This window comes from Ictidomys tridecemlineatus, chromosome 5 (genome assembly GCF_052094955.1).
Source record: "Ictidomys tridecemlineatus isolate mIctTri1 chromosome 5, mIctTri1.hap1, whole genome shotgun sequence".
In the NCBI taxonomy this organism is placed as follows: Eukaryota; Metazoa; Chordata; class Mammalia; order Rodentia; family Sciuridae; genus Ictidomys; species Ictidomys tridecemlineatus.
Genome location: NC_135481.1, coordinates 20,346,347 through 20,361,353, shown reverse-complemented (window position 1 = coordinate 20,361,353; position 15,007 = coordinate 20,346,347). Strand labels below are relative to the sequence as shown.

The 15,007-nt window shown below is 43.8% G+C and overlaps 1 protein-coding gene across 5 annotated transcripts in view; it reads left to right on the top strand.

The window, feature by feature from the left end:
* The first annotated feature begins 373 nt into the window (after positions 1–373).
* Tln2 (talin 2) overlaps positions 374–15,007 on the top strand; it is a 405,316-nt gene continuing 390,682 nt past the window's right edge. For 4 of the 5 annotated variants that reach the window (XM_040275958.2, XM_078049522.1, XM_005316644.5 and 1 more), the window contains exon 1: positions 785–926. The gene's annotated coding sequence lies outside the window, so the exon portion shown is untranslated. Of the gene's footprint in view, positions 392–784; positions 927–15,007 lie in introns of those variants that run through there. The other variant, XM_078049521.1, reaches the window with a different exon arrangement.

Below are 15,007 nucleotides of genomic sequence, written 5' to 3'. Positions count from 1 at the left end.
TCACCAAGAGACACAGTGAAAGCATTGGTATTATTTGCCCAGTCTTTTCTGCCTCCTTCCATACGGGATAACTTTTAAAAATGGGATAACAGGGTACATCCTTCCCTCCTTAATAATCTTCACATTGATCCACATTATCCTAAGGCATTTCCCAATAGCTATAAATTGAAGGGGCAAAGTATATAACTGATGTTATTCAAGGACATGGTAGACGGGAGAAAATTTTAAATTATTTTGTAAGCAGAACACGCCTTTTCTTCCACTCATCCCTCAAGTCGTTCCCCCAAATCCCTAAGTGACCTTCGACCAGCAGGGCGTCGGTGAACGTGCTGAAGGGGGCAAGCTCGCCCGGGGTTCCCGCCACCCGCGTTGCGGCAGAACTTCATCCACGGTAAGAGCCACACTTCGCTTTCTCCAGGACTTGGCCAATGTTCCCGGGAAGGCACTCGGAGGACCCAGGGGCCCCATTCTACAAGATGCCGAGTCCCTCCCCGCCTAATCCCCTTTACACAGCAGAGCCCGAGTTCTGGGGATTCGCAGACACTCTGCACCCCGTCTCCCCGCGAAAACTTCGCGGGCCCGTTGCCTTCCCTCGCAGAGCCTCCCGGCAAGGCACCGCTGTATAGAGACCTTAGAGAGTCTCCAGAGCATCGGTGCCCGCCCGACTCGGGTGCCGTGCGGCGCCGGGCCCGCACCGGAGCCGCGCCGTCCCCGAGTGATGACGCGCTTCCTGCCCTCCTGGCGCTCGCGGGCCGTGCGCTCGCGCTCGCCCTCGGCTCTTGTTCCGCGCCCGGAGCCAGCGGTGGCGGCAGCGGCTGAGGCGGCTGCGGCGGCTGCGGGAGCGGAGCGATCGCCGGGCGCGCGGGGGGACGCCGGCTGCACTCCGGGGCAGGCGCTCTGCAATGAGACAGTAAATGCATCCCCCGGTAAGGCGCACGGCTCACTCGGGTTTTTCTCTTCCTCCAGCTGCATGCACGCTGCATGAATTTCTCATGTCTTTTCCCTCCCCTCTCCAGAAGGAAAATGTGGGTGATTTTTCCTCCCTTTTGCATCTCGTGAGTGATGTCAATGCAGAAAAAAACCCGCAAAGCTCCCAGATTTCATGTTCTGGGAGGGCTTTTTGTAGGAAAATAAAAATAAAATGAAATTATTGCACCTGTCTACTGCACATGTATGTTTCACTGCACTCGACCTGGGCGCCGCGGTTTGCAAACAGTCTCGCAGCCGGCGCCTGAGAGCGGATTCCTGGCTGTGGGCAGCTGATCCCCTCCGGGGCTCCCGCGGGTTTCCGGTAACTGGGCTTTGAAAAGCGGCCCCGCCTGCATGGAGTGTCCCCTCGACCCCGACCGGGCCCCCGCGCCAGGAGAGTTGGCGAGGGCGGAGCGGCTTCATTCCAGCACTGGCCGCCCGGACTCCAACGCCACTTTGCAAACAAGACTCCCGCCGAGGCTCCCAGCAAAGACAACCGGGAGCTCCTTCTCAGAGCTAGACCCTTAGACCTCCAGACTCCACGACTCCCCTTCACTTGCCATTCTCGCCACTAGCAAACTGCTGGCAGCTGAGAGACTGGGGAAGCGCCCGGCCGAAAGCAAGGGCAGGGTTTGGATCTAGAGCGGTGGCCTCTCAGTGGCTGAGCGGCTCCTTCCCCGGCCCCACGAGCTTTGATTTCGCGCCCACCGGGAGCCACAGGGACCTGGAGACAGGCATTTCGGGATCCCTGAGGGGCCGGAGGAACGACGTTCGAGGGCGCCATATTTTCAGTGGGTCTCGGCTGCGGAGGGGAGGGGGCGAACAGTTTCTGAGCCCCAAGGATAGCGCGACGCTCCGCCGGGAGGCAGGAGCGATTGTCACTGGGAAAGTTTGCGCGCTGAGGCAGGCGCGGAGGCGGCTGTCCCCGCAAGGGCGCGCGGGTTGCAGCGCGTCGCCAGGCCGGCCCCACGGTATTTGGGGCTGAGAGCGGTGGTTACTGACCTAGCGCTTGGCTCCCCGGTGCCCCGGTCCCGTGGATACGGCCTTAGTGCTCCGCGGTTCAGGGAACACGCCCCTCTCCCTGGCGTGTTCTCCCTACCGCCGCCCCTGGCGCTCCCTCGGAGCGGTGCGCACGGCCGCGTCCCGGGCCCTGCGCTGGGTGAAGAGCATTTATCCCGCGCTCGGGGTCGCTTTCATGCTCGGCCGGGCGCTAGGGCTCACTCCCGGCAAGAGAGGAGGCGCACCAGTTCGCGGATCCTGGCGAGGGCCTGGCTTGGGTCTGCTAGCCAAAAGCCTCCAGTCGCCTCTTTGGCTGGGGCGGCAAAGCAGTAAGCGCTCGGCCTCTACGTGCTGGGCTCTTAGGATAGTGCCTGCTGCTGTAGGCGACGAATAGGGGGCGTTTCCATAAGTTGGGGCCTCAGGTGACGCGTGGGGGAAACTTGCTTTCTTGATGCTGGGGAAGAGCCGAGATAACGGGCAAAGGAAGAATTCCTGCGGCTCGTGGTGAAAACTAACCCGTGGTTATTTCCAGAAGACGAGAGGAATGAGCTGAGGAGTTGATATTGTCAGAGACACAATTTAAAGCAGGAGAACAGGGATGATGTTCTGGAGAAACGGGTCCGAAAATACACAAAGGTTTCAAGCACCCAGGTGCTTTAAGTACCACTTTTGTTTCCTAGAGCGCCTGCGTGTGCTGAGTGAGGCGTTCCTCAGGTTGCTGGTTATCCTCTTTTCTAGAGCTTGGAGGTGGGGACTTCTTAGCTGGGAGGTAGAAAATCTTTACTTTTGTAGATAGATTGATTTTTGCTTTGTGAAGGGACTGGGGGTGGGGGCGTGTTTGCTGACCTATGATGGGATGGGATGAGTGCAAGAATGTCCCAGCTTTTCTCCTTGAAGTCTTAATGAAATGATGTCACAGTATTGAGGTCATGTCAGCATATTGGGTCTTCATCATTGGAGAGGATGGAAAGAACCACAAAAATGTGGGGCGGAGGGAGAACTGTATGTGGAGGGGGGAGAAATGTATGTGGAGGAAGTACAGAGGCTTTCATCTAGATGTGATGTCAGGTATTATTAGGCTGCTTCTTAGCTATTTATTCACTTCAATAAATGCTTCCTACGTAAATGTCACACACTGAGTTTCCAAGATTCTATCTTCTTGATTGCTCATTTATCTATGCAAAAATTGAGGAGGATAATGGGTGGGGAAAATGGCCTTGGGGCAGGAGGGTTACCTGCAGGAACACTTTTTCTTTCTTTTTTTACATTGAGCATTAAGAATAGTGGAAAACACTAAGATAACATTTCTCCAATTTAGAAGAGAAAGTAGTGCAGAAAACCTCCATCTGTTTTATGAAGTTTCCAGTCTGAGAGGTGGTAGGAAATACCTCTTTCTCACTGGTGGAACCACCATTTTCTCTTTGCCTTTGTACAGTTTTCAGTTATCTAGTAGGCATTAAATAATTACTAGGATGTCTTTATATTAGGCATTGATGTTGCACTTCTATCTTCAAAGGGAAAGTGAACTTTGAAAAATCTAACCCTGCTAAATGAGTTACTAGGTACTCAGTATGTGTAAGCTATCTGTGTATTTTTAATTCACCTACTGCTGACTCTACTTGTTCAAGGTTTTTGTTTCATTTTGTGTTTTTGCAAACACTCTTCCCTAGAATATTCTTAAGTGAAGATAGAATTTAAGAAAGGGTGTGTGTGTGTGTGTGTGTGTGTGTGTGTGTGCGCGCGTGTGTGTGTAAGCACACACATGTGCATGTGTGTGATTTTCTATTCCAGTTTCTTTTCTTTCACTAAATTACAGTGATTCCCATCACCCTCTACTCCCAGAACATCATTCGTTTTCATAAGCAGTTACAGGTGATGAACATTATAATTTTTTATCATGTATGCTCAGAGAAAGAATTACACACCTAAATATATGTTTATTAATTTTACCATTTTACTGTATAACTATGTCACATATTTTTGTGCATATTAAAATTTTATATAAACAACTCAAAGAGAAACTTTATTATATACCTCCAGTACTTACTCCCAAGTTTACTACCTTAATATTTATCTCTTTTTTATGTGTTCAAAACTGGGCTTTGTTGCCTCTTGCCTGATTGCTGTTATCATAACTTCATGGCTTGATTAAAGTTCCTGTCTTTTTTTCCTATTAATATTTTGTAACTTCCAAGGGTTAGGTAATACCTGTGCATTTTGGAAAGTTGCTAGTCAATTTGTCAGGCCCTGTATTGTTTGTGTTTATGTGTGGGGGCATGCTCATACTCTTGGGACAGTATCTCTAGTTTGTGATCTGTGACACTATGCTCCAGAACTTTTGAGTCATAATGTTTTCTTGTAGATTTTGAGTGGTGTTTGGCTAATACAGGAAGTATTAAAAATTAGTTAAATAATTCAAAGTCTTTTAAAATTGAGTACAAAATCCTTTAAAGACAAGAAGAAAAATATAATGAGTAGCTCTGAATTATAGCTTCACATACCCAACTGGTGCCTTTTTAATTACAGTACTTTCCCCCAGAACTTTTTAATCCTATTGCTTTTATATTTAATAAGGAGACTAGTTAAAACATAAGCCAAACAGAACTATTACAAATAATGGGGATAAATGGTGGGCCTAGCCAGATGTTTTCCCTAAAGTTAAAAGAGTTTAGGAATCTGAACTCTGCCAAATTTCTCTGCAGGCCACCCCCCAACCCCCATAAGGAGGCAATTTTGAAAGGTAAGCAGGTCTTGGAGACAGGGGCAAAACAAAAACAAAAAAGGAATAAAATACTTAAGGTAGGCCTTTCTTGTTCATGGACTATCTAACAACCTTTGGCTCTGTGGCAGGTGCCATTTGAATGGCGGCTGGTGGACCAGGCTGGGTACAAAATGCTTTGGTTGTAAGAGCCTTTATTTATGTGTCAGCCACAGCTATGAATTAGAACTGGGCTCATTTATCCATTTCACAGTGGATTTTCAGAGTCAGTGCCAAGACCATGATTTTGTTTTTTCTCTTAACCAGCAATTTAGTTTTGGTCAAACTGATGCTGTGCTGAAAATGTAGAACAAGTAATGAACATTTGTATTTCCTTTATACTTTTCTAGCTGCAATTTTAACAAACAAAATTTAGCAAATGTTCTTGAAGGTTTACCATGTTCTTATTAAGACAGACCCTGCGCTTACCTGAAACATTCAGTCTCTGGGTCTCTGGAGGATGATACTCTTGTATTTTGTGTATCTAGTCGATTGAGGGTGGGGATTGAGGGTGTGATTAAATGCTGTGCAAAGGACAAAACAATAGAAAGATGATCAAATGATGTGAATAGGCAATTCCCAGAAGAAGAGATGCAAATTAAGAGAATCAAATGATCGGTCAGCAGAAAAGGTTCAAAACATCACTAATGATCTGAGAAATGCAAATTAAAAAATAAAGAGGTTTTTTTTTTTTTTTTTTGTACCAGGATTGAACTCAGGGACACTTAACCACTGAGCCACATCCCCAGCCCTATTTTGTATTTAATTTAGAGACAGGGTCTCACTGAGTTGATAAGCACCTTGACAGTTGCTGAGGCTGGCTTTGGCTTTGAACCCCCAGTGCTCCTGCCTCAGCCTCCCAAGCTGCTTAGATTATAGGAATGTACCACCACACCCAATTTAGTGGTACACTTTTTAAAAGAGTAGTAACATCTTCTGTTGGGTGTGGCAGGGCAACTCTCCCGACTCTGTTGGTGGTTATGTGAATTGCTGAAGATTTTGGGGAAAAAGAGAGGACTTGGGAAAGTTTGGAGCCTGCATGCTATAGCTCAGCAATCCCACATTTGAACCCTAGTTTTACAGAAATAAAAACACTGGCAGGTAAGCATCTCCATATGAGGATGTTTACTGTGGGATTACGAATAGTAAATAAACTAGAAACAACATGAATGTCAGTAGAATAAAAACAGTAAGGTATGTTAATACTATGGATTGTTTTGTGAGAGATGTTCATGATATATTACATAAAAACTACATGTATAATAAAAACTAGCTACAGAATATCATAAGTAGTCTGATCCTATTTCTGATTTTAAAAAAGAAGTCCTAAGTGTATGACCTTGGAGAAAGATGTGGAAGGACATACAAAACTTGATATTGTTTAAAATTGCTAGTGGGAAGGAGAAGATAATTAACCTTCTTTCTATATACCTTTATTGGTTTACTTGTTCAAATATTCAGGTTTTTCTATATGAAAACACTATTCTTTTAATACATAGGAAACACATCAGGACCTCTTTGGGGACCCAAAGACTGGGAAATAATCATGTTTACTTGCTCTGATTCCTCCTATAACAATCTCTTATTTCTGGAAAATTTCAATTAATCATCTTCTAAAATTCTAAGATTTTTCCAAGTTTTAGCAAATATCTTCAATGTAAAGGATATTTTCAGGAAAAGCTGCTTACCCTTGTTCCCAGCAGAGCAATGAAAATAAAACAAATCCATCTTTTATCAAGCACTCTCCTTTGTTATCCTGTCTGAGGGAAGACCAGTGGTGGTCCTTGAAGGGGAAAAGCCCCTGGTTGGTTGAGGAATCTTCCTAGACAGCAGACCTTCTGAAACTTGAGGCCCAGAGAGGTTCTGTTTGATGGCTGTGCTGGCATTTGAACCCAGGTCTTTCCCACTACTCCTAGGTTAGATAAATCATGTAAACTTGAACCATTCCAACCCAGCCTCTTAATGTAACTTTTGAAATCTTGATGGAATCTATTGAGTTTTTGGCCCTTACAGCTAGAACCAAACTTTCAAAAGCAGTGACACTCCATCCTTTTTTCAAAGTATACATCGTGTGACCCTGTGGATCTTGTGAGTGGATCTCAAACCACTGGAAGCCCTGACTGCACAATTTGAAAATTATGCTTCAGTTTAGATCACTGGTTCTCAAACTAAAATGTATCGCAATCACCTGGAGGACTTGTTAAACCCCAGATTGTTGGGCAGGGTCTCAGGACACAGTATTTTAGACCATGTGCTGAGAATTAGGGGCTAAGTATTGAAAGAATGAAGCACATCCTTGTTAAATACTTGTTGAGTGATTGGAGGCACCTGCAGAGGACAGCTAGCTGGAGACAAATGGTTGCCTCTCTCATTTTTATCTCTGAAGAGGGGCACTTAAGCAGACTACTTGGTAACTTTTGCTGCTGGTTGAAGAAGATAAATTGACTTGTCTGAAGTGTTTGTCATTGACCTTAATGTTCTGAGACTCATTCATCCCCAGGGTCCACTTGACCATATGGAGAGATGTCTCCTCATAAGCATTCCAACTCATGGATGGGTGGGGCTGTCCAGTGGTTCCTCCCACCACTGCTCTTTCAAGCACCCAAGTTAGAGAGACCCAGAGCTTAATGTGTTTAAATGAAAACTCTCTTTTCTCTTTCTATTTGCATTGCCTCAAGACAGTCCATTTAATGACTTGGCACCTGTGTATAGGACTATTTGATGTGAATGAAGCTATTTCCAAGTGTGGCCTGAGGTCATACATGAAAGATCTTTGAAGGAGAGTGTGGATTATGCCTGGGTTTGAGAGATTACATGGAGGGCACTTTAAGAGGCTTAATTTTCTCCTTGAGGGGCTCTCTTCTGGGCTCATCGCTTATCACTCCTGGACCCTCCCCCACTGGGCTGTAGGAGTTCACCCCATGGGTAAGATGTCAGCCCAGGCAGCCTGCAGAGGCCCAGCTACAAAGCAGTTAAAGAAAAAAAAAAAAAAAAGAAAGAAAAGGCAAGTGCCTTTATGGGATATCTTATTGTGATTCAAGGGTAGATTATTATTATTGTCTTTTTTTTTTTTTAAGAAAGGGAAACCTGAATGGTTCTAGTATATCCTCTCCATTTTACAAGCAAAGAACTAAAGCACAGAAGGTTGTAATGCTTGGGGAAGCTGGCATTGGTGCCCCACTTTCTGGATCACTGCCAGGCTCTTTCTCCTTCTCTTGGGATGTGCTGTTGGACTCTGGGACATGCCAGGGGAGCCTATTAAAAATGCTAATTCTTAAATCTCACCTGCTTCACTAAATGAATCATCAAGGTAGGCAGCACCAAGAGAGGCTCCTAGGAGAGGTTGCCCAAGAAGAGTGTGGAAAACATAAGGCAGCCAGGGAACTGGGGACAGGCCCCTGTCAGGCAAATGCCTGCTGGGTTCCCACCCTGGACAAACTTAGCTTCTTTCAAATGTAGGACAATCATCTCCACTGGATCACATCTTGCTCTGGGCTATACCCTCCTTGGATATTAGACCCTGTAAATTGCCATTTTTAATATATATAGAAAGAACATTTTATTTGGGAAAATTTAGTTTTCTGACATTTTCCCCATGTGTTTTGTCCTGTTTACATGAGAAAACTGCATTCAGTTTGAGAAAATCACTTCCTTGAGGGCTTTTATGGTTGGGGTTCCTGTGTGAGTGCTGAGGGTGGCTCCAGATGACCTCAGATTTAACCAGAGAAGCTGGTTGCCAGCCAGGGGCTGACCAAGATGCTGCTTTCACAGAAGGACAAGGCGGTATGAGCTGGCTGGACAGAGGTGATTTAATAGTTGTAAGACATGGCAGATCATTTGCTGCTGAACATGGTAATGATGGGTGCTCCCATCTTGGAACAGCTGCTTCAGGCTGGAGACTGCACAGTGGAGCCTGCAGATGCCTCACCCCCTACCCTGGAACTGGCCCTCTGATGAACCCCATAAGGTGTTTATATGGAACTTTATGAATGTGCCTGGCAAAGACACTAGTACATGCCCTGGGGAATCCGAGAAGCATCAGATGGCCAGATGGCCGTCCCCAGAAGGACAGGGGAGGAGCACTTTTTTCATCAAATGGAAGCTATTAGTTTCTTAGGGCTGAGGAAACAAAGTACCACAAATTGGGTGGCTTTAAAAAAAAAAACCCACAGAAATTTATTGTAATCAGTTCTGGAAGCTAGAACTCCAAGACCAAGGACTCATTCCTTCTGAGGACTGTGAGAAGGAATCTGCTCCAGGCCTCTCTGCTTGGCTTGTGAATAGCTATCCCCTATTCTGTTTTCTCACTGCCTTCCCTCTCTTATGTTGTGTTTATATCTTTGGTCAAACCTCCCCTTTCATAAGGCACTAGTCATACTGCATTAGGAGCCACCCTACGCCTCCTTTCAACTTGATTGTCTCTGGGAAGACCCTATCTTTAAGGTCACATTCAGAGACAAAAGAGGGTAAGAATTTGACATGGCATTTTTTGGAGGGGTAGATTGGATGTCACATAGGGAGGTTATGTGGAGTTTTTCTGAATCAAAAGCTGAGGTTTCAACCTAGGAGTTGATATTTTAATTGTTTCCCTTGGAGGTTTTGATACACACACACACAAAAATATAAGTCCTATTGTACTCCACCATGAACACAATATTGCAGAGGGAAAACCCACCATCACTACCCCCAAATTATTATTTGAGTTTTGTCAGCTGGCATGCATGTGAGGCCCAAGGAGGCTTCATGTGGAGATGCTTACTGGAATCGGGAGCCTTACATACCTTGTATTCACAGCATTCAGCTTTTTGTACAGGACCCCTGTCACTGTATTGATGGGAAGGGTGTGAGCTCTTTGGCTGCCCAGGCTATACTAATGGAAATTCAGCAAATGGAAAAAATCAATCTGGTTTGAACTTTCTATGTGCTACAGATGCATCTTGTACTACAGTGGGGTGGGGAGTGGGAGATAAATTGAGAGGGTGCAGTTACGAACATTGTATGTTTTATCAATACAAAATAAAATCAGCAAAAGGACAAGGCAGAAAAAATGATTATGATTGTTAAGTATTTGTTGTTATAAAATATACTCATATTAACTAAAATGTACTGGAGTGTGCATAATGCCAAATAGAAAATTTTAAAACTTGGATGCTTAGGTCCCTCCCTAGATTTTCTTTCAGCAGGTCTAAGGTGGGATCCAAAACTTCTGAGCTGAAGGTCCAGAGATTAAAACACGCAATCCAATATTGGTGAAATGTTGCCACTCTGTAATTTATCTGTTGATATTACAATGGCAATCTCTCTAAAGAATGAAAATTATTTTAAGCCTTGACCATTAGCCTGTAGATTATAACTCATACTCAGGACCAATGTCTAAGTTATTTCACTATCATAACTTTGTGCCAAGGTCTCGGCTTGGCACCAGAATCACGAGCCACCACACACCTTCGTAGGTTCAAACAGCAATTCTTTATTCCCGCTCTCACACCGCCTCCACACAGGTCCAGGGGCAATCCTGTTCTCCCATCTCCTGCATAATTCACCTACTCCACGAGGCTATCTCCAAATCCCATTTTAATCTCACGAGAACTCAACAGGAACAAGCAGCAGAAACACCCTAATCCCAGCAATAATCTTCAACTTCCAACTTCCCTAAAACCCATTATCTTAAACTGGCAACTCCTTAAACTCAAGGAGTCAGTTACTTCCTCAAACCTGATCAGCTCTAAACCGGGATCCGCCTTGGTCCTTGAGCAAGGTCACCTTATTAAAGCATGCATGCAATGTCCCATCGAATGTCCTCTAAGCAGCATGGGGTACGCTTGGCAAGGAAATTTCGATGCGTCATTCCTACTTGGTAATGGCCCTCAGCAACTTTGAGTGATTATATACCAAGATTCGTGGTCTCTTAGAGGTACATTTCTTGGGGTACAATTCCACCATTGGAATTACCTGGGATTAAAGATAATCATTGAAGAGATTTTAATTTAGTAGGTTTTTGTGGGACCCAAGAATTTGTAGTTTTCATAATCAGAATATTCTTAGATCTACTGAAGTTTGAGTGCCATTAAAATATGGCTTAGGAATCACTTATTCTTTTTACCAGAAGCTAGTCACACAGCAGTGTTATAAACATTATTAGATGGTTTATAGTGGCTTTTGTTCCCATTTTCTGGCTTGTAATGCTGTTTCCTAGTCTGAAGCTACCAGGACTTCATTCTGCAGTACTTTTCTTTAAAAAAAAAAAAAAATATATATATATATATATATATATATACCTTTATTTTATTTACTTATTTTTATGTGGTGCTGAGGATGGAACCCAGGGCCTCACATGTGCTTCGTGAGTGCTCTACTGCTGAGCCACAACCCCAGCCCATTCTACAGTACTTTTAATAGATTGTTTGTTTTTTTCTCTCTAAAGTCACTCTCCGTTTCATTTTTATATAAGTTCATGCAATTCATTTTAAGGTAAGTCACTCCCTGTTCCATTTTTATATAAGCTCATGCAATTCATTTTAAGGTTATTTATTTTGATTTTGATTTTTGGTTTTGGGGATTGAACTCGACCACTGAGCCACACCCCAAACTCTATTTTGTATTTTATTTAGAGACAGGTCTCACTGAGTTGCTTAGCGCCTTGCCATTGCTGAGGCTGGCTTTGAACTCACCACTCTTCTGCCTCAGCCTCCCCAGCTGCTGGGATTACTGGTGTGTACTACCATGCCCAGCTAAAAGTTATTTTTTTTTACCAGGTAAATTCCTTTGGAGTATGGATAGTATGTGAAATATATTAAATTTTTTGGAGTTAATTCAAGGAGGCTTTTGTGGTTTAAAACTGCACAGGTGGTTAAGAATGACTTTTAATAGAAATATGTTTGTATTCTTGGGCTCTGTGTGCATATTAAAAAAAACAAGTAAATGCTTACATATGGGAGAGGGAGAGTGGGGAGAAAGAACTTTCTTCTATTAGTGATGGAGATTCAATTGCATTTACTGGGACAATAGATGTTGGTTTTCTGTGCTCATTTCTTGCAGATGTTTCTGTAAATTGATCCCCTCTCTCCTCTGAAGACAAGATTTTCAGTTCTATACTCTTTCTTCTGGCAGAATGTAGACCTGTACTTTTAGAAAGGGGAGCCAAAAGTAATTTTGTGTCATTGAGTCATATATGTCATGTCACTTTATACATAACGTATTCTTGAAAAATTGTAGATAAAGCTGCAGAAGCTTGTTATGGGTTTGGAGGCAGCCTGTTCTTGTGGAGGAACCCTGGCTTTGGAGTCACTCATCAATTGGGCAGATCTTTATCTGTGTGTCTACCAAACGAGATAAAACACACCTAAGTGCTGCCCTAATGGGTTGCACAGTCTGGAAGGGTATGCATGGACAGAGATTTTAAAAAGCAAACCAGAAGAGGGATGTGTGTTGTGTGCTGATGTGTGGAAGCCTACCTCATATTTATAGTGTACCTTGACATGTCACCCACCTTCTGTAAGCCTTAGTAGTCTCATCAATAAAATGGGTATATCATCCCTATGGATTTAATAAATGGTGGCTGTAAAGCAGACTGTGCATGTTTCGGGGTCTGTGGTAACTGGCCGTAACTTCTTCTGGTAAGTGAATGGCTGTGCATGTTTTTTGTCCATGTGTTGCTTTGGCACTTGTAGATTACCTCAGGACAGGAGTTTCACAGGTTTTTTCATTTTCAAGAGTGCCAGGACTAGGAAAAGTTTGGGAGATCATTCAGTTTTCTACATGTGCCAGAAGCAGGGTTAGAGTATTCCATTTTAAGTTAGCTGGAGAGAACAATGAAAAGGAGGTGAGGGCACCTGCATGTTTGTGGGCACTTTAAATGAGGGATGCAGATGAGAGTTTCTCAAAGTTCATTGCTTATAAGACTCACCTGAGTACTTACTAAATTTACATAGCTCACCAGCCCTACCCTGGTGTACTTAACAGTTATCCTATGTGATTCTTGTCAGGGACATTTGGGAAACACTAGATTGTAGTATAAATCTCTTTGCCCTTGCTATTTAAGGTTGGTCCCATGGGCTAGCAAGTTCGTTTGGGAACTTGAAAATCCAAAATCTTGAGTTACACAGAGACTACTGACCCAGAATCTGCCATTTAACCAGAACTTAAGGTGAGCTTGTGTGCATAATAAATTAGGGGAAGGGCTTGCTTGGAGAACTGGAACATCTGTCAACATTTCAAAATGTGGGGCTGGTGGTAATAAAGTCAGATAACCTTTTCTGGAGAACTGGAAGGGATGGTAGGCCAGAGATTTAAACAGGTTCCTGAGTCTAAATCGAGTGCTTGGCCAATTCCTGACTCCATGGTACTCACTGACTCAGGATCCATCTCCAGTTCTGATCATAAGGCTTGAACTGCCCTCCTATTAATGCTACTCCTAGAAAAATGATGCCCAGGGACAGGACAGCATGTTGTCCTGCATGGCTGAGACCACCCACATGTGTCATAATTCTTGCCATCCATTAACTTCCAGGATGCCTTCTCAATGTCCCTGAGAAAAGACAGATCCAAATACCAAGTTAGCAATTTTGAGTACTTGGAGACCTGTGGGGGTTTGCATCATACCAGTGGTGGGTCCCTGAAAATGTTGTTTTATCCCATCCAAGGACAGGATCAGATGGAGTACAGTTTTTCTAATGCTCCTCCAGACTCTTAAATCCTCTCTCTCCAAGCACAATGTCAGAGAAATTACCCTGCGAGGCACTTGCCAAATGGTTTGAAATAAGCGTCCGTGCACATTTCCGAAAAGACAATTAGAAGCTTATTTGAGGAACCAAAGGCCTGCTGCGCTAGACATTCATCAGAGAGAGCTTAGTGCCAATTTGGGAAACTCTCCCAGGGACTCTTTCTCATCCTAACCCCTGCTCTGAAGCTGAACGAGGGAAGTGGAGAGACCGCCAGGTTTGGGAGAGTGGACAGGGAGGAAGAGAAAAGAGGCCAGGATGCTCCAGAGAAATGAAAGTCTCTGTCTCCTCCAAGGAGAACTGAAGTGTTTGCAGATACAATCAAGCGGAAAAAGGAAGGCCATTACAAATTCATCAACACTTGAATCATATTACTAGTGACCACTGGTATCCTGGACTGGAAGACTGTTTAGAAAACTGAGCCCTAGAAAGAATGCGGTTCTGCCCAAGGTCACATTTTGGGTTAGGGGCGATGCCTGATCATAATCCAGGGATCTTAATTAGTCCTTTGTGCTGCCCCTTGTGCTCTGCTGTCTTCCGTCTGGGATGGAAGATCCCAAGAATGTGAAATTACAATGATTGGATCCAGATGTGCTGACCCTACCCCCCTTTAGAGCTAACAGTAAGTTTTCTAAAAAACGAAAGAAGATATTTTAATCTTTGGTTTCATTTGCTAGTCCACCTATGTGTACAGGCAAAAAGGTCAGAAAGAAAATCACAAGACAGTAAATATCCATATTGTTTGGGATGCTATACAAGGCTGTGTTTCTCTTGGCTTCAATCTCCAGATAGAGTGACCTCAGGGACACAGGACAGGAAGACCTCTGCCCTGTAAGTGGCAGAATGTTTGTGTTCAAAGTTAGGGCAGGGTTTATATGCTGTTGCCAAGGCCCACAGGGACAAGTACATATTAAGTTTTAAAAATTGAAGTGTAGGAAGGCTGAAACTTCACAGTGATTCTTTTACCTTAAGTAGGGAATCTGAAAGAGCCCAGTGCATAGACGAGGAGCCATTTTTGTGATGAAATGCCAGATTGCTTGTGAAGAAAATCTGAAGCTTGTAGTGTTTCCCCCATACAGGTTAGCAATAGATTGCATGTTGTCTTGATTAAAAATGGTTTAATGTGTATGGTCCTTTTTGTTCCTGTACACTAGATTTGAGTTGTAAGGGCAGGAGCCCAGGCTTTATTTCTTTCTTTTCTTTTTCTTTTTCTTTCTTTTTTTTTTTTTTTTTTTAAGCAGTCCAAAGGTATGTTTTTAAATGATTAGAGGAGCATCAGCTGCAGTGTTCGGGAGAGATGGCCTTAGGAAGTTGGATGTGTGGTAGAGCTGAATTTTGTTGTCCTTCCATGTGGTGCTGGCTGTGTCTACCAGACCATTACAGCTTCCTTTCAATCATGTCATATTGAGCAAACTCAGTAAAGTATTTGTGTGTATATAAAATTTGTTGAGGAATTAAATTCCTTTAGTTTCCTTTTTGTATATTAGGGGTCTACATTCTTGGATTCAACCAATCTCAGATCAAAATATTTGAAAAAAAATTGCATCTGTTCTGAACATAA